This window comes from Lissotriton vulgaris, chromosome 3_1 (genome assembly GCF_964263255.1).
Source record: "Lissotriton vulgaris chromosome 3_1, aLisVul1.2, whole genome shotgun sequence".
Lineage (NCBI taxonomy): Eukaryota > Metazoa > Chordata > Amphibia > Caudata > Salamandridae > Lissotriton > Lissotriton vulgaris.
In genome coordinates this window covers 670340541-670360342 of record NC_141689.1, presented here as the reverse complement: position 1 = coordinate 670360342, position 19802 = coordinate 670340541, and the positions used below count along the sequence as shown (strand labels likewise).

At 48.0% G+C, this 19802-nt stretch overlaps 1 protein-coding gene and 1 pseudogene across 17 annotated transcripts in view; both read right to left on the bottom strand.

Moving 5' to 3' along the window:
- The window catches only part of PPIP5K2 (diphosphoinositol pentakisphosphate kinase 2), a 1400407-nt gene that overhangs the window by 1081005 nt on the left and 299600 nt on the right, over positions 1-19802 (bottom strand). The gene's annotated exons all lie outside the window — the stretch shown is intronic.
- On the bottom strand, positions 2046-5789 carry LOC147726906 (uncharacterized; annotated as a pseudogene).

Genomic DNA, 19802 nt, shown 5'->3' with positions numbered 1-19802 from the left:
TTGAGGGTGAATCTCCTATTCGTGTATCTGTTGGCTGTGTCTGTTTAGTAGATCTGCTATTTGATTGTCTTTCATTGGTAGGTGTTCTGCGAGGAGAAAGGTGATTTTTTGGAATTGCCCACCTCCATATGCTCTGTACTAGGGGAGACAGCTGTGGAGAGTGTGTCCCTCCTTGTTTCCGGATGTAGTACATGGCTGTCATGTTGTCCGTCCGGATTAACACAGCCTTGTTGTACTAGTATTTCTGGAAGGCTTTCATTGCTAGAAATAATGCTAGCAAATCTAAGTGGTTTATATGCAGTGTCTTTTGCTTGATTGTCCAAAGCCCTTGGACTGTGTTTTGAAGTAGGTGGGCTCCCCAATCTCTCAGTGATGCGTCCCCTGTTAATACTACTTGTGGAACTGGCTCTTGGCACAGTCACCCCTTGGAAAGGTTTTGTGGGTTCCACCACTGCAGAGAGTTGTAAGTGCGACTGTCTACCAACACTAGTTCTTTTAGTTGTCCTTGAGCTTGGTTCCACTGCCGTGCTAGGCATTCCTGCAATAGACGCATATGAAGTCGGGTATGAGGGACAATGAATATGCAGGAATCCATCATGCCTATAAGCTGCATGAACACTCGAGCTGGCAAGGAGTGTTGTGGCCGAAATCTTTGAATGAGAGTCTGTATGTTGGCTATCCTGGCTGGATTTGGATATGCCTTTGCCACTAAGGTACTTATTGTTGCTCCCAGATATTGTTGTATGTGGGTTGGCTGCAGATGTGATTTTTGGTAATTTATGGAAAATCCTAGGCTGTGCAGCAGCTGGATTGTCTGAGACGTATGGTTTGCACACTGTGCGTATTGGCTTTTATGAGCCAATCGTCCAGGTATCGAAACACGTGGATGTGTTGCCTTCTGAGGTGTGCTGCTACTACTGCTAGGCACTTTGTAAAAACCATTGGTGCTGTAGTTACCCCGAAGGGGAGAACTTTGAATTGGTAATGGTGACTGTCTATTGTGAACCCAAGATATTTCCTGTGAGCTGGATGTATAGGTATGTGAAAATATGGATCTTTGAGGTCTCATATAGCAAGGAAGTCGCCTTGCTGGAGTAACGGGAGAACTTGTTGTAGAGTGATCATATGGAAATGCTCAGAGAGTATGTATTGATTCAGAGGTCTGAGGTCCAGTATCGGTCTGAGGGATCCATCTTTTTTGGGAATTAGGAAGTATAGAGAGTATACTCCTGTTCCCTGGTGTTGAAAAGGGACTGGCTCTATGGCTCCCTTTTCTAGCATGGATGTGACCTCTTGTTGTAACAGCGTGATGTGTTCTTTGGACATTGGACGGTGTTTGGGTGGCATGTTGGGTGGGGTAGAAGTGAGTTCCAGGCAGTAGCCATACTGGATAATTTGTCTCACCCACCTGTCTGTGGTAATGGCGTTCCAGACTGGTAGGAATTGTGTTAGTCTGCCTCCGACTGGTGTTGAGTGGTCTGGTGGGAGTGTGAACAAGTCACTGTTTGGTGGCGGTGGAGGCTCTGGTGTTGTTGCCGCCCCGTCCTCTGCCTTTGTTATTATTGCCTCTATAACCTCCTCTGTTGGAGCCTTTATTAAAAGTGCTCTGGGTATTACTTTTGAATGTAGAGGAAGTTTGGGATATGTTGCCTCTTCCTGAGCATCTGAAGGAGGAGCGACGAAAGGAACTTCTGGATTGTTGAAACTGAAGTGCGCCCATAGAGGTATCTACTGCAGGGCCAAACATGAATCTTGGTTAACTGGCTGGTTGAGGACGGTTGATTGCACTTCATTCTTAAAGCCTGAAATGCGTAGCCACGCATGCCGGCTTAGTAATACGCTAGTGTTGATGGACCTGGCTGCTGTGTCAGCTGCGTCAAGTGCACATTTAATGGAAGCGTTTGTGATAAATTTGTCTTCCTGTATTAGGTCGTTAGCTTTAAAAGGTTCTGGTAGGTGCTGTAGTAAACCCTCCAGTTGGTCATAATGTCCTCTATCGTAGCGTGCTAATAGAGCTTGTGTGTTTGCAATTCTCCAGGTATTTGCTACCTGGGAGGCACTCTTTTGCCTGAGGCTTCTAATATCTTTGACTCCTTGTCAGGAGGGGGAGCATCTCCTGTCGTTTGTGAATTAGCTCGCTTTCGAGCGTTTGATACAACTAGTGAGTCTAATGGCAACTGTGACTTAATATAAGAAGGGTCTGTAGGAGCTGATTAATACATTCTCAATTCTGGGATTGAGGACACGCGCTCTGGCTGGGTCTTTAAATATGTCTGGCGTGTGTTTTAGTACCCCTTTTAACATAGGAAGTGTACGTACACTTTTTTCTGAAGTTGGAAAAGTGTCAAATAGGAAATCCTCTTCTATTGGGTCAGTGTGCATGTCTACACCATGATATTTAGCGGCCCTATCCACTAGTTGGTTAAAACAATGGTGTTGTCAGTAGGCGACCGCTTTGTAGGATATGTAGAGGTGTCGGGATGGGTTGTGGCTCGTATGTATCATAACGATCATTCTGGTCATCCCATGTGTTATCCTGTACATCCTGATCCTCGGGTTCTACAAAATCATCCTGAGGATCTTCCCCCATGTTTTCTGTGTCATCATAACCTGAAGGTGTAGGAGAGTAAGGCACAAAAGGCATGTTAGGAAAGAAAGGAAGAGGAGTGAAAGGAAGAGGAGTAAAAGGCCTTGAAGGAGATGTTCCAAAGTCTTTTTTCTTTGGAGGAACAGAAGAAGAAGTGTCAGTGTCCAATGGTCTTTTCTTCCTCTGGTAAACTGTTATGTGTCCTGTTTCAGGATCTATATATAGTTTAGGTTGTTCTGCGCTCACTGGATCAGGATGGAAAAGTTCTTCCTCAACTGTCCGTGGTTTGGGCGCAGATGTTTTTGGCTCAGTCACTGGTTTGTGGTGAGTCTTTGGCTCGAGGGCCTTCGGCTATGGAGCTTTTTTCGGCTCGACTGCTGTTTTCGGGTCGGTGACCTTTTTCGGCTCTACGACTTTTTTGTTTGACGTCTTTTGTTGGCTGTACTGCCCTTTTTGGTTCGGCAACATTCTTTGGTTCGACGACCTGTTTCGGATCGACCGGTTTTTTCAGTTCAATAACTTTTTTCGGTTCAACCGTGTTTTTTGGGCTCAACGACCCCTTTCGGCTCGAGGATTTTTGTAGACTCGACGGCCTTCTTGGGGTCAACAGGCTTTTTAGTGTGATATGGTTTTTGTGGATCAACACTTTTTCGTCTCGACTGCCTTTTTCGGGTCAACTTTTTTTGGGATCGGCGACCCTTTTTGTTTCGACGCCTTTTTTTGTATCGACAAGATTCTTCGGCTCGACAACCCTTTTAGTTTCAACTGCCTTTTTGGGAAGAGTTTTGGTCGTTCCTGGGATATCAGAAGGCTTGGGTTTGGTCTTCAGAGCCGAGCCGGAAGGTGGGGACTCTGAAGGAGTTTGTCGATCTCGGCTAAGGCCTTTAGGCGATGCTTCGACCGGAGCCTTGTCTTGAGATGGAAGCGGGGTTAGGGGCTTGGTACTCACGGTTTGCCCCGGTGTGATCTGGTCATCGGAGTCCGACTGGTCCTCTACAGTGACAATTTCTAGGTCGGAGTCCGCCGCTTCTGGGAGTTCATGTTCGTCGTCGAAAATGTTCTCCGGTTCCGGTGCCTGCAGCTGCATCTCTTGTCTAGCGGCCCTTCGGTTCCGGATAGTTTTCTTTGACCGGAACTGAGCACAAGCTGGACAGTTTTCCTCGTTGTGCTCGGGAGATAGGCACTTGTTGCATACTGTATGTTTATCAGTAGGTGGGAATTTGGAGTGACATTGTGGGCACCTTTTAAACGGGGTCCTTTCCATCGGCAACAGGCCCACGTGGCGTCGGAAAGGCCCAACGTCCCGCGTCGACGACCGGATCAAGATGGAAAGTATTATTGTGTCAAGGGGTACCGAACGAGAACAATACCGTCGAGGTAGAAGGCCTTTTGGCCTTAGAAAGTTGAAAAGTTTTGGTTCCGAGGTTGGAGTTGAGAAATAGCATCCGAACCCAATGGCGGAAAAAAACAATCTGAAGATGGAGAGGATGCCCATGCTCACTGTAGTCCAGGGGAGGAGTCCCCTATCTCATGATACTTCGAAGATTCTTCCAGGACAACAAGGTTCAAACATCCGGACCCAACACTAGGCAGCGATCTATGCTAAGATATGAATTCAGCAGCCCACATGCCTCTAACAACGTTCCTTCGTGTTTTGAGGTTTAAATCCGGGTCAACATATTTCTAGCCAAAAGGTCTTCAGGAGCTGTGTCAATTTGTCAGGACCAAACTGAATAAAATCCTAATCTATGTAGATGTGGGACAAAAATTGTGGTTGGAAAGTGTGCCCTATCTTAAAGTTCAAAATCCTTGGGTCTATTTTGTGCAGAATGTTTGATGAATACGAGATAATTAAGCCATAGACTATAACACACATACCTAACTGTAGGAAATTCCCTTTTCAGGACGAAATCCCTCACTCACCAAAGGTGACATGCTTCATCATATGGGATTCTGTGTCAGGACCGGAGGCTCCAATTATGCCATGTCTTTCTTCACTTTATTCTATTAATTTCTCCACAGCAGCGGAAAAAAATCAACACACAATATTTCCTTTTCCATGGAACATATCAACAGGAAACAAAACCAAGTCCAAATACACTTGAACGGACTAAAACTCCCATTAGTCCATCACTTAACACAAGTCCATAGTCCTTTCTTGGTATTGGTACGTCCTAGAAAGGTCCTTCACCCTGGTTGTCCTTCCTCTTTCTAAGCTGCTCCGCAGCAATAGCGAAGTCACTTTTTATGTTCTATTGCTTTCGGGCTGTTTTATCCTTATTCGTTACCTTGGTGCTTCAATATTGTTCATGCTGTGGCTGGCAAGTCTCTGCCTCGCCTTGTTGGGGACTCTGCTTATGTTTCAGTATTTCTTGACAGATTCCCCGGCCGCGGGAGCGCTCCACTCCTTTCGCAGCTATCCCCAGTGAGTGCAGTTCCCTGTTTATGGCAGCTAGGGGGAGCTCCAGAGTCTCGTTGGTCTCTGCGGCGCGTCTCCTCAGAGCGAGAGAGACACGTCTTGAGACACACACCCAGAGAGCCTTGTCCCCCTGCCGCCATACCGTGACGCCCCAGGAGGGGGTGGGGAGAGGGGCAGAGGGTGGAGGGTCCGATATTCTGCATTTTTTATAAGAACGCCCCGGCGGGGGTCAGTATTGCGGCAACGCCGCGTGAATCGCCTTCGGACAGGTATTTAGTCCATTGGGCTTTCGGAGCCTTTACTGCGCGCTGGGTGGCGGCTGGTCTCCTGTCAGGCACTGCCTGAGAACGTGCGCGCTTGGGGCCTGGACAGCCCACACATCAGAGTTTCACCCCGCTTACCTAATTTTGCAGCCTTACAGACTCCCCATATTGATAAGGGATTAACCCCTTGTGCCTCATTTGTAGTCTTTTTCAGGGGACATTTGCCCTTGGTTTACAGGCATAACCTAGCCCTTAGTGGTTGTTGCTCAGGGTTCTGAAGTCTCCCTGAGGAAAGGGGTGATACCTCGGTTTCTGCACTGTAGGGGAGTTCCCCTGTGGGGAGAAACTGGCTAATATGAGAGAGGAGTATTATGAGAAGGAGCAGCAGTACATTCCTTTGGATGACCAGTTTTTTCAGGCTTTCGATGATTCCATATTTAAATGTGTGAATGATGTGGTGGCGCCCATGGAGGAGCGTCTTACGAACTGCATCATTGCGGAATGCGCCAAGTTGGCCCATGCGTGCTTAGATTCCCCTGGTCCTGTACATCTCTTGCCCCAGGGGGAGGGTCCCCCGTTACCCAAGAAGGAATGTGTGGAGGAGGGACCGGAGGGGGGGGGGTATGGGAGGTCATAGGGGGTGGATTTGGACGCTTTTGACCGCCTCAGGGACGCTTTTGTCGCTAAGCCGTATAATCTTCCCCCTGTGCCTTCTCCGGCCCGACTCCGGCGGAATCTGTTGGGCCAGCCTCTTCATCACTGGTTGGGGGCTCCCCAGCGGACTCTGACGATGAGGAAGGGTCCTCGCGGTTTTGGCGACAGTCCTGTTTGGCGGCCGACTTGCCCCAGGACCCCTCAGGCATGATTAACCCCGGATGACATAGTTCACCTGAGGTCAGCTGCTTGGGCATCTGGGGACAAGATGGCCAAGTTCGTGGCAAGTCGCCTCTGCAAGCCCTTAGAGAAGGAAGCAAGGGGCTGTTTGCGGGCTGAGTGTCCTCGTCCCACCATGGAAGGGAAGGTGGCCTGCACACCGGAGCTCGACACCTTCCTGGCCAAGTGTATGAAGGACCCATGCAAAGGTATAGATCGGTCCTGGCGATCCTGCCAGGACAAGCTCCTTGAGGCAGTGAGGTCCATGACGAAAATATTGGATATGGCGGAGGAGGCGAAGGTGTCGGGCTCCGCACAAGGCAGTGTCTTCCCCCACCATCGCAAGGTGGGTGCCCTGGGTCATGCTGGAGGATGGTATTGACACGAAAAAGTTTGGAGCTCATTTAGCCAGAGGTGCCATGGCCTCGAAGGCATTTTCTCTAGGCGCTCGCTTGGAAGATCTTATGCGAGCGGCAGATTGGTCCTCAGATTCCACTTTTAAACGATTCTACTTTAAACTAGTGGTGGATGTTGCACATTTAGTAGTGAGTAAGCTTTAAACTAGCATAATCGGAGCCTCCGGTGTGAGAAGTTGGCCTGATATATGATGCTCACTAGTTCTAGTGATCACCTTGTATCAGTCCAAACAACCCATATGGTGATTGGTTGCAAGTCAACCTTATAGACCAGCTATCCTAATGGTAGCATGGACAAAGCAGTCTTAGGCTAAACTCTTTTGGCATGTGAAGCCAGCTGTTTTACCACATATAATCACCTTGAATACCAAGTGAAAGGACACCACACAGGTTGTTATGAAAATAAACGATATATTTATTAACTAACATACACCTCTGAACTCTTTATGAGGTCAGAGGTCTAAGCACATGACAATCTCTTAGGAAAAATACGTTTAAGTTGCACAAATTACAATGGTGCCCTAGGGGCACGACAAACCATATACTAAGTAAGTGGAATGTGAAAGTCGATAAAAGGAATGGAGCTGTCCAGAGGGTGTAGGATCGTTGGGACCACGCTATACTAACTCTAGGTAGGTAATAGGAGGCCCACGGAACGCATGTGCAGAGTGTGAACTCACACGCGAGATGCGTAACAGTGTCTATGGACAGTACAGTTCAAGAAAAAGGTGAGTACGGACAATCCTGACTAGGTAGAAATAAAACGACTGTGGAACTGGACACTAGGAGAGTCAAACTACCCTTGAGCACCGAAATGCTCGTGTTACCTCACCCACAGGCTGCGGGTGCATAGGTGCCAAGTCGTGTCGGGTTCCGGCATTGAAGTCTATGGAGCCTGGAGGAAAAGATGCTGCAGGCGATCAGGAGGAAGATGTCCGGTGTGATCCAAGGGTGGATCAGTGAAGAGAAGAACCTGAAAGCAGAGGGGACAATGTTCAAAGTCACTAGCCAGTGACTGGAGTGGAACCAGGAGTGGAACCAGATGTTGTTGTCGCGATCAGGTGAGGGTGGACGCTGGTCTCTGCAGCAGTGAAGATTTCGGAGTTCGTCGTCTAGGATGTCACTAGCCAGCCGACAAGTGACCAGACAACGCGTCGAGCAGCAAACAGGCAGAAGGGCCCCACGCAGATCTCGTGGATGCTGGAGGGCTGGTCTTCGGTGCAGGAGCTGCCCGGGGTCGGGGCTTCTCAGTCCGCAAAGCACTTGGACGAGGTTACCTCAGACGTCGTGCTGGAGCGAAGTGCTGCTTCTTTCAAGATTGCCGGTCCCTCGTGTCTCGTCGCACCCACGGATCTCAGCTGTGCTGCAGATGTAGGTAGAGGTCGGAGAGGTCTGGGAATCCGGGTCTCGTCGGGCTCTGTAGTCTGGATCCTTGAAGGAAGACGACAAATGGAAGCCGCTGGACACTGATGGTGCCTGCTTGTGCAGGGTGGACACTCCTTGCCCACAAGGGAGATTTCTTCAGTCTTCTGTGGAGCAGAAAGTCGAAGTCCAGAGTTTCTTCTTGTAAAGTTGTTCAGGATAATCTACTTTGGAATGGGACCAGCTCCTACCTTTATCCGGCTAAAGAGGGCTGTACTACGACTAGGTCCCTCCTCTGGGTGGGACCAGGAAGGGGGGTGGTTACACCCCCTATTCTTTGTACGGTCTTGCGCCAGAGCTGGGGCTGGAGAGCCCCAGGAACTGGTTTAGACCAGTGTATGCACAGGGACACCTTGTGTGACCCAGGCATGTCTCAGCCCTGTCCTACCTAATACACAAAATCCTGTCTGGGGTGGTGCTAGCGCCTCCCAAAGCAGGAAACCCTTTGTCCAAGCCTCCCTCGCTGGAAGGACTCCCAGCAGCAGGAGGTCAGACTTGTGTCTGTGGTGGCAGCATCCATTTTGTGATGTTGAGGCTCGAGTTAACTTTAACCGGGGTTCACAGTTACATACATGACGTGTCCCCCTAGAAGGGTGGAATGCTACCCCCGTAGCCAGAATTGGCGAGGGGGTAGTATTCCAATTCGTATGACACCTTACTCGACATGTTTTGATAATGTTATACCAAAGTTGGCAATAACCGCGAGGATTATAATGCACTTAAGAGTATATGGTATAGAGTTATCATGGAAACAGCTAAAGGACTTGGTTCCGAAAGCTGCAGACAGGCTCAGCTCATGCTAGAGCACCATCTCACATAATTCCAAGCACTCTGCCTTCAGGATTGATAAGGCCTGCCATAGGAGTGACTGATAGGAGGATATGTGTCCATTTTAGGGTTAGATATAGGGATACTATATCTAAAGCAAAGGGTGATTACACCACCTTGCCCCAGCTGATTGATCAGCCAGTTGTGTCAGATTAGGATGGCCAGCCAGGGGTGGCATACTACATGCTGCAGCCCCTGGTAGGCCCTGGGTGCACCCATGCCCTGGGTACCTAAGGTACACTGTACAGGGGCTGATAAGGTGATTCAATATCCAATTAGATATGTACCTAGAGTACATGGAATCAATTTTTCAGAGAGAGCAGTGGGCCTGGGGTCCTGAATAGCAGGGCCCCAGGTCAACTAAGTCGAAAAACCAGCAAAACACCAGGCAAAAGGTTGGGGGCAACCATAGTCAGATATCCACCTTCCTACATCCGATCCTGACATAGAATCGAAATTTGCCTAGCTATGTAACAGGAAGTTTCAATTTTATTAAGGACATGGAGGCGAGGATTATCCCTCCCGCAGCACTATGGTGCGAACCCGCCCGTACAGCGGTAAGTAAAAAAATGTCCTTTATGTCTGTTTAGTGGATACGAATGCTTGCCTATGTGACTATCACTGATTGATGGAGGCTTTGTCTCTCAGGAGCTTTACATCGGTTTCTTGTGTTTTAGGACATTATGGTGCCAAACAAGACCAGTGACTCCAGGGCGTTTGCGCGAAAAAAGAGGAGGGACAACCAGGGTGAAGGACCTTTCTAGGACATACCAACACTAAGAAAGGACTATTGACTGGTGTTACGTGATGGACTCATGGGAGTTGTAGTCCGTTCAAGTGAATTTGGACTTGGTTTTGTTTCAGTTGATATGTTGCATGGAAAAGGATATTGTGTGTTGATTTTTTTTCGCTTCTGTGGAAAAATTAATAGAATAAAGTGAAGAAAGACATAGCATAATCCTCGCCTCTGTGTCCTTATTAGAATTGACACTTACCGTTAAATAGCTAGGCAAATTTCGATTCTCCTCTCAAAGGAAAAACCTAGTTCCTTTGAAGGCTACAACCCCCTCTCGGAGAGGGAGGAGCTCAGGGATTTTTTAAATATCTATTTTTGGGATATTCTAAATCCACATATGATGAGCAGGATAGTGTGAGCGAGGGCGCAGCGTAAAGGAAATACAAAATGTGCAAGGAGTATAAATAAAATCGGCTAAAGGGTGTACAATATATGTTTTATTCAGAAGCACCCTCTGCCAGGATTAAAAACTGTGCACCAGCAGCATGGATTTTAGTAGCAGTGGTATGGTGGAAAATAATGGTCGACGTGTTTCAGCCTGGAATACCCCTGAGTCGGGCAAGGCTTTCTTCAGGACCTATATAGATGCTGATGGTGCTCAAGTGAATAAACAAAAAAAGAATAAAAGGAACCAGATGTGTTCAAAATCCAACTGCTCCGGAAGGTGAAATTATCCGGTATTGCTGGGCAAAGAACTCCACCTCAACCTGGCGACAGCTCAGGATGGGGGCACCGTTCTCTCCATCGATACCCTGAGCCTGCAACTGGAGGTGGCGTTCTTTACCCAGCATTAGCTGGTAATTTCACCTTCCGGAGCAGTTGGATTTTGAACACAGGTCCTGAAGAAAGCCTTGCCCGACTCAGGGGCGTTCCAGGCTGAAATCAAATTGATCCACCTCAGCCCGCTTCTTGCCAAGTGGGAAAAAAATTGAGGTTACCTCAGGACTCTCAGGCTACCTCAATTTAGCCTCCAACAAGGCTACCTCAGGACTCACCTACTACCTCAAGAATCCTCAGCACTCCTGTACTTACAAACTTTATGTTTAAGATTGCTCTACTATGAAACTCTTATGAAACACTGCTGTAAAGCGCTCCGATACCCTCTGGTCAGGTCAGTGCTATATAAAACTCCTAAAATAAATAAAAATAAATAGTGGAGGCTCCCAGATTTAACTATGTTTTTGGTATGCTGTCCCTGTAGATTCCTGTGTGTGCCACTCACAATAGAAATCAGAGTATAAAGAGGTTTATCTGGGCAGGCAGAAAATTGTGTCTCAAATCTTCAAAGTTGTATGCGGATACCTGACAAGGCGGCCTTCGGCTTCCCGATATGCGGCTTTACTATCTGTCTCAACATTTATTGCAAGTAACATATCTAATGATTCCAGCAGCTGATAAGCCTCATTGTGCGTTACGGAAACAAAACAATATTCAAGCTCCAGTGGATTTAGACATTTTAGACAATACTTGTGTTTTGAAAGCCCCACTTTGCCCTCTTACCTTGAAGGCTATGTAGGCTGCATGGAATGATTCACATTGTCTCTTGAGAATTGGCAGAACAGTTCATAAAGGTGCACCACTTTGGTGGAATTCCAGTAGACCGAAAACTGATAAAATGGGAAGAACGGGGAATTAAAACAGTTGGAGACCTTCTTGATGGGGATTGGTTTAGATTCTTTGAGATGCTAAATTAACATTTTCGCTTTCCCAGTCACAACTCTGGAGGTATTGGTAAAAAGAAATTGCTCAAGAGGAAAGTTGGGGTGGGATCCGATCCATGTCTCGGAGTTGCTGATTATTAACTACCTTAAGCTGTGGGTGATTTTCCAAGGGAGGTGTGTTGAATATGTACCAACTAGTTTCATTCCTTGTGAGGAGCCAGACAAGCTGGCCTTGTTGCATGATTTTGTTGCTTTGGATTTCTCATTGCGTAGATGGATGTCGACGTCTCTTATAGTGGCTAAGATCAATATATTAAGGCACTGGCATACAGCAAAGTTGCCCACGCATCAAGAATGGCTTGCTGAACTTTATCAACTAGCTACATATGAACGTAGGATTTACAAGGTTCAAGATCGAGTCCAGGTATTTGATGAGGTTTGGGGTCCTTTTTTGAACCTATGTAAACTAATTATCTTTCTAGTATGTGGAGTATAATGCTTTTATCCATGCAATTGTGATGGCGATTTGAGAGTTTCATCTAGGATTTTGAATCTGGGATCAAATGAGGCTGGTGACTTAATTCATTTGTTTGTGTGGTGTGTGTTATATGTGGGCAAAGTTTACCTTAGGCATAGCTTAAACTGTATTTGTTAAATGGGATGACTCCTTTGTGCCTTATTAGATTTTATTTTTCTATTTTCATTCAAACTCTCTAAAGTTCTTTTGTCCCTTCAAGGGATCTCATTTAGTACTATATTTATGTTGGATTGGTGTACTTTGTGGAGTACTCTGTATTGCATTACAGTTGTTTTCATGTATAATAACAATTTCAATAAAGAAATATATAACAAAATCAAAGATTATGTTTGTTAATATTTTGCTTTAGTTATTTGAATGAGATGCATAAGGTTTTCCCAAAATATTCAAAGGCGAGATACCTACTTGTGTCTTCTGCTATATCAATGTTATAATGGTTCCAACCCCAATTGAAGAAATATTTCAAGTTTCTTCAATACCATAGTATTATAGACATATTTGATGAGCACTCTTTCACCAAGGTTATGTTGGCATTATTGACAGAAAACCGATGTATATTGGTTCTCAGTGTAATAGTATTTTTTTTATCAACCTCAAAATGAGGAATGCTTGAGCTGACTTGTTATGTTATGTTAATAACACTTCTATAGCGCACAGATGCCCCAGCGAAGGGGCGTCCCGGCGCTTCTGGAAGGGAATCCCGACACAACACAACAGAAAGATGGAGGAAGCACACAAGACAGAATCATAAGAGGGATGGGGGAACAGATGCGTTTTGATGGCTCTCCTGAATTTCAGCAGCTCATCAATTTCGCGGATGTGGGACGGTAAAGAGTTCCACAGCTTCGCAGCCAGGACTCGGAAGGAACGTCCTCCCGCTCTGCATAATATAAATCGCGGAACCACAGCCAAGTTTTGGCCCATGGATCTCAAAGTGCACAGGGGAACATAAGGCTTCAAAAGATTGTCAAGAATCGGGGGGAAGCCATCTTGAGAATCTTAAACGACAAGCATAGTGCCTTAAAATGGATCCTCTGTGCCACCGGCAGCCAATGAAGAGAGCGGATGGTACTCTCAGCAGAGCAGAACCTCGGTAGCCCCACCAGGGCTCTGGCTGCAGCGTTCTGAATACATTGCATCCGCGTGATTTCAGCCTGGTTGGCACCCAGCAATAATGAGCTGGCATAATCAAGTCGTGATAATATAGAAGCTTGAATGACCAGCTGCCTGGTTGAGGCATCAAAGAATCTCAGGATAGGTCTCAGCCCTCGTAAGATGCCGAAACAAGTGGCCGCTACTTTTTTCATGTGGCCACAAAAGTTGAGGGCAGGGTCAAGCCAAACCCCCAAGTTCTTTACCTTTGTCACTGGGGTAGGAGTTACACCCAGCTCAGGGGGCCACCACTTATCATCCCAGAGATCCGCTCGCTTACCCACTATCATGACCTCCGTTTTTTTTGCGTTAAGCTGGAGAAGTTGGTGTTCATCCAGCTGGCCACTGCCAGGAGTCCTTCCCGAAATCTGGGAGCATCACGGTCGGAGTCCCCACTTAGGGTGACCGCCAGCTGCGTGTCGTCAGCGTAAGAGGAAATGGTCAGACCCCAATGCTTGACGACATCAGCCAGCGGCCTCACATAAAGATTGAATAATGTGGGGCTCAAAGACGAACCCTGAGACACACCCAGATCCAGGGGATAGAGTTTGGACTCAAACGGTGGAGTGGCAACCTTGAAGGTCCGATCAGATAGGAAGGAGCGGAACCAATCGAGCGCAGTGCCCTCAACCCCTGCCTCTCGTAGACGTTGAAGTAGAATTCTGTGCGAAACCGTGTCAAACGCGGCACTTAGGTCGAGAAGTATCAGTGCCGCAGTCTGACCGGGGTCGAGCACAGAACGAAGATGTTCCGTCATAGAGAACAGGGTGGTTTCCGTGCTGTGGCCCGCACGGAACCCATTCTGGGAAGGGTCCAAAATACATTCCCTCGCAAGATGTTTAGTCAGCACGTCGTTCACATGGGCTTCCGCGATTTTCGTGGCCCAAGGAAGGAGAGAGATAGGGCGATAACTCAAGTTTAAGGGGGTCCAGGGTGACCTTTTTGAGTATTGGTGTCACAACGGCCTGTTTCCACTTTATCGGGACAATGCCTGAAGTGAGGGAGAGATTAATGAGGTGGCACATTGGAGGGAGGCAAGCAGCAGCTGATTCTCTAAACTGGGCAGGCTTCAGTGGGTCCTCTGGTGAGCCTGATTTAATTTTAGAAGCCAGTTTATAGAATGCCTCCATCGACAAACTGGGTAATGAGGATAAAGCCTCACCTATGGTAAGTATGGAGCTGGAGGGCTCATCTCCCTGATTAATAGTGGGAAAGGCGCGATAAATGGCTTGAACCTTTTCCCTAAAAAAAGCTGCTAGATTTTCGCAATGATCCACAGAACAGACTGCTGCTGCAGTGGCTCTTTTGGCCATCAAGTCCTTAAGGACTATGAGGATTAGCTTGGACGGATAGGGGCTATCTCTAAATTCCTGGGCGTAATAAGCCACACGGGCTCTACATACCGCTCTATGGTATGATTTAATTTTGGAGAGATAAGCAGTTTTTTCCCCAGCCTCATAGGATTTCCGCCATTCCCTTTCTGCCTGTTTGCAGGCTTTTTTTTAGCAGAGCCAGGGAACTGTCGTACCATGGACTGGGTTCTCTAGAACGGCATTTGGTCCAGGTGGCAGGGATTAGAGCATCTAAAGCACGAGAAACCCAATCACAATAAGCGTCATACCCAGCTTCCACACTAAGGTGAGAGCTTAATGGGTTGACCTCCAGGAGATGATGGAAATAATCCAGTTTGAGTTTCTTCCAGTGACGTTTCATCACTACTCTATCTTGGGGCTTAAACGGATGCTCTTTAAGCACAAGGGAGATTTTCACTAGAAAATGGTCAGTCCAAGCTACAGGACTAGGCCTGGTTACCTTGACCCCAGTTAAATTAGTAAAGAAAGGGTCAAGAGTATGGCCCCCCAGATGAGTAGGGAAGGTGACCGGTTGATTGAGCTGAAGGACCTCCGAATCAACCAAGGTACTGCTGATATTGGGCATATGGGCGCAATCAAAATGAAGATTAAGATCTCCAAGAATGCAAAAGATTAGCGCAGCCCAGTGCCAGGGAGCCGACACATTCTGGGAGAGCCTTTCGGAAAGCAGTGTCACAGCCAGGAGGGTGATAGATTAGAAGACCGGACAGGGTAAACTGATGGCTAATAGAGATTTTAAAGAAAGCACTTTCACACCCCGCTTGGTCTACTACCCTCCATTCACATGGATAGCAAGATTTTACTACTACAGCGATACCACCACCCCTAGATAACTGATTATGTGTAAAGATAGAATAATCAGAGGGGAGTGCAAGATTAATGGCAGCTGCATCAGCTTCTTGGAGCCAGGTTTCCGTCATAAAAAAAACGTCTGGTAGTTCCTCACTAATAAGATCATGAAGCTCTGCGTGGTGCTTCGGTAGGGATCTAACGTTCAGATTCCAGACCGTGATACCTTGAGGGACCAAAGGTCTACTACGGAGGGATTTAACCGGGGAGAGCTCTCTAAGAGCGCGAATAGGGATGGGGCAGTAAGGGACCATGTCGAGCAAGTACAGGTATACGGGCCACAGAGGGGACTAACCGACTCATGATGGCAGCCAGGATAAACCTATCATCACTGGGGAAAACACTTATCCAAAAAGACCTAAGTTTGGTTTGTGAAAACAATATCATGATAGCAGTGAGATGGCTTATCTGTTATTAGAACATTGGAATGTTAGCAGCTGCAGAAGTGACTCAGACCAACCGAGCCCTTCATAGGAGCAGCGCATGTCCAACAGCTAACTGCAGCATGCATGTGCACAGCAGTTAACGGTTAAACACTGACAGGAAGAGCAGTGAAAATGGACGGTGATTATCCCTAGCACTGACATCCTGTTTGCAGATCCAAGGTATACATAAAATGAGCTGAATTGTCCCCTCTCTCCATCCGAAGCTGCAGTGACACTGAGCTACACAAAGAGGAGGAAGGGAGATTCACTGTGCCAGCCACCTATCGCTGCGAGACAGAGAATGCTGATTGGGACACAGAAAAGTTAACAGCAGGCCTCTACCAGTATTTATAGCCTGCTGCTGATCCACTGTCTACAATGAAGTTGTCAACATTCCAGCGTTTCAACATAGCCTTACAGCTCGCTGTAGCGGGCTACACCGGCAATTAAAGGCCAGCTACAGCGTTAAAGGCCCGAGCCGAAGCCGAGGGACTTTACCAAAGCAGAGGGACTTGGACTTTAAAAGCTGGTAAAAACCTGCAACGAAGGGCTATAAGGCTATTAGAACATTCTGCCACTAGAGGGCAGAATGTTCTAACAAATAAAACAAATCCTTCAGGAAGCGCAAGGGGATTAAAATCTCCTCAGGCTCCCTGAACCCTTTGTTCACAGCCAGAGCTGTGAACAAAGAAACATTGGAATGTTGGAGCTCCGGGCTTATACCAGCCATTATAACCCCGCAACACTCCATTGTTTTCAATGGAGCTACTAACGTTCCAATATTCTACTATAGCTTTATAGCCTATCTTAGTAGCCATTAAAGGCCCACTCCAGTGTTTAACAAGGGAGTGGGCCTTTACTGGCGGGTATAACCAAACAATGGAGGGCTATACAACTATTAGCACATTCCACCCCCTGAGGGGCAGAATGTTCTATTTAGAAAAACAAGCACGAGGGGGTTGAAATCCCCCTCAGTTCCTTAGCCTTTGTTCACAGCTCTTGCTATGAATATTCGACAGGTAACAGCCTGTAACTGTTAGCGGTTGAACATTCACAGTAAGAGCTGTGAAAGGGAGCTGAAGCCAGCCCCTGGTTCTCCTCAATTTGACTGAACAGCTCTTTGTTGTTCAGGCAAGCTAGAGAGACCCAGGAGCTAAGCAGCATTAACCTCTCCCTCCTTTTGAAGCCCTACTGACATTGAGCTACATGGGGGATGGAGGGGGGTGGTGAAGGCTACATATGTCCTCCTGCACGACCGCTGCCTTTCACTTTCCTCTGCCTAATATATTTTCAAGACGGAGGGACTGTGTATGAGGACACTGAAATGTTGAGAGTAGCTGCCCTAAACAATTGAATCTTTTAATTACCTTTAATGCCTACAGTTATAATACAACAAATACGTTAAGTATACATTTGGCAAGCTCCGCCTATTGCTCCCGCTGCCATATCAAGCTCCATTCCCTTGCGCCGTACCACTTCCCCGGCTCTCTCCCCACCTTCCGTCCCCCACAAGCTGATTTTTAATACCACTGCAGCGCTCCTTAACACCAGATCAGCTGTCAGTCATCAGTACGAGCTATATGACTACCTTGACACCCATAACCCAGATCTTCTGTTTTTAACTGAGACCTGGCTCAAGGCCGACTCCCTTCCTAACGTCTTAGCCGCACTCCCTCCCTCATATTCCATCGTCCGAGCAGATCGACCGGAGGGCAGAAGAGGCGGTGGAGTGGCCCTAATAGCTCATACCGACTTCCACTTTCAGACTCTTCCCTGTCCCCCCATTCCCGAAGTCGACTGTCTGATAATTCGCGCCACTTCCCACGCGACTCCCCTAACTGCTGTTCTTATCTACCGCCCCCCTCACCTCACCCCTACCTTTGTTTCTGACCTTCAAGACATCCTTGCAACCCTGGTCGTTAATAACTCATCAGTTTTGGTCCTGGGCGATCTCAGCTTTTGGCCTAACGATCCTGCCGAAAGCTCCCAATCCAAAGAGTTCACCGACCTCATGACCAGTCTCAACTTCACCCCCTATGTCCACAGTCCTACCCACGTGCACGGCCATTCACTAGATCAGGTCTGGACCCTGAACATCCCTACCTCCTCTCCCACCATTTCCCCTTGGCCTTGGTCAGACCACTTTTTAATTTCCTTTTCCCTTGCCTTAGCTCCAGTGGTTAAGCCCCCCCTTCCCAAGAACACCTGGGTTAGGAAATGGGGCAAGGCTGATATGCCATCCTTCCACTCGTCCCTAGCCAACTCCTGCCCTGATCTCTCTGGCCTTGCTGCCTCGGATCAGCTGGCCACCATCGATGGGTGGTTGACCCGGGCCGGCGAAGACTTTGCCCCCTTGAGGCGGATCACGGTTAAGCGAGCTCATGCCGCTAACCGTTGGTTCACTCCCGACCTCAAGGTAATGAAACTGGCCGCTCGTAGAGCAGAGCGTGCATGGAGAAGAGAATATTGCCTTTCAAAAAAAACCATCTATCTCTCCACGCTCAAGGTATACAAGCAAGGTATCCTTGATGCTAAGACCCTGTTCTACTCCAACAGGATACTGGCAGCGGAATCCCAAACTAAGGAGATTTTCGCCACTGTACACGAACTTGCTTCGTCCAACAGAGCTGCAGCTTCAATTCCCCCCTCCCAACCGCTTTGCGACTCACTCAATGCCTTCTTCATTGACAAGGTCGCAAAGATCAAAGCCAATATTCCTCTCCCTTCCCCCACATTTACAAACCCTTCCCCGCCTGTTGTCACGTCCAAACTCACTTCCATTCCTCCCTTAACCAAGGTCACACTTTTCCCCCTGCTTCAAAAGGTAAAGTCAGGCTCCTCCCTTGACTTTGCCCCCGCTCACATTTTAAGAGAAATCTTCCTAAACTGCCCCACCCCTCCCCTCACACTTTTGAACGACTCGCTCAGCAATGGAGCGGTCCCTACTGCCCACAAATTCGCGGCTATTATTCCCATTTTAAAAAAACCCGGTGCTGACCCCTCATCCCCTTCCAATTACCGTCCCATCTCCCTCCTGCCTTACCTGGGCAAAGTTCTAGAAACCCACGTGACCAGTACCCTGAGCACCCATGTGGAGACCAACCACTGCCTCTCTTCCAGGCAGGCCGGCTTTCGCCCGCTCCACTCCACTGAGAGGGTGGTGACCTCAGTGATGGACAGCCTACGCGAGGGCATTGACACCAATCGTCCGCAGGCCCTCATCCTTCTAGATCTGTCCGCCGCTTTTGACACGGTGGACCATTCCATCCTTCTCACCCGTGTCAAGGCGGCGGGCATTGAGGGCCTGGCCCTCGCCTGGCTTGAGTCCTTCCTGAGCGACAGGGCTCAGGCGGTTCATCTAGCTGGTTTCACTGCTGCCCCTGGCAAGGTTGTATGTGGAGTCCCCCAAGGTTCCTCACTTTCTCCCCTTCTCTTTAATTTATACATCTACCCTCTCATTTTTATGTTACAGCAGCTCGAGGTCACGGTGTTCAACTACGCCGATGACCTCCAGCTAATTTTCAATCTTTCCCACTCCTCTTCCTCCTCCCAGAATGTCCAGTCCGTCATGCTGTTCATCCAGGACTGGATGAACTGCAACCACCTCAAACTCAACCCAGACAAGACTGAGTTAGTCTTGACTGGAGGTGGTTTCAGTCCCTGGTCCCCCTCCCACTGGCCCTCCTCACTTGGTGCCCCCCCCCTCCCAGTTCCCAAGGTCAAAACCCTGGGTATTTTTCTCCATTCTTCACTTTCTGTTCATTCACAGATCACCTCGGTAGTTTCTTCCTGTTTTTTTCCCCTGAGAACTATCAGGAAGATTTCTCGCTTCTTCTCCCTGCCTGCGTTAAAAATTATAGTGATGGCCATGGTGCTCTCGCGCCTTGACTACGGTAACATCATTTACAATGGCGCTCCAGCCTACGCCATTCACCATTTGCAGCTAGTGCAGAATCAGGCAGCCCGCCTGATCTACGGTCTGCCCAAATTCCATAGGGTTACCCCCCTAATGCAGGCACTGCACTGGCTGCCGGTAAAAGAGCGAGCCTTGTTCAAACTTGGCTGTACCACCTTCCAGGCCAAAATGGGCACCGCCCCGGAGTTTATCTGCTCCGCCATCAAACCCTATACACCTGGCAGAGAGCTTCGATCCACCTACCTGGCCTTGCTAACTACCCCCCGTTTTCAAAAGAAAAAGGC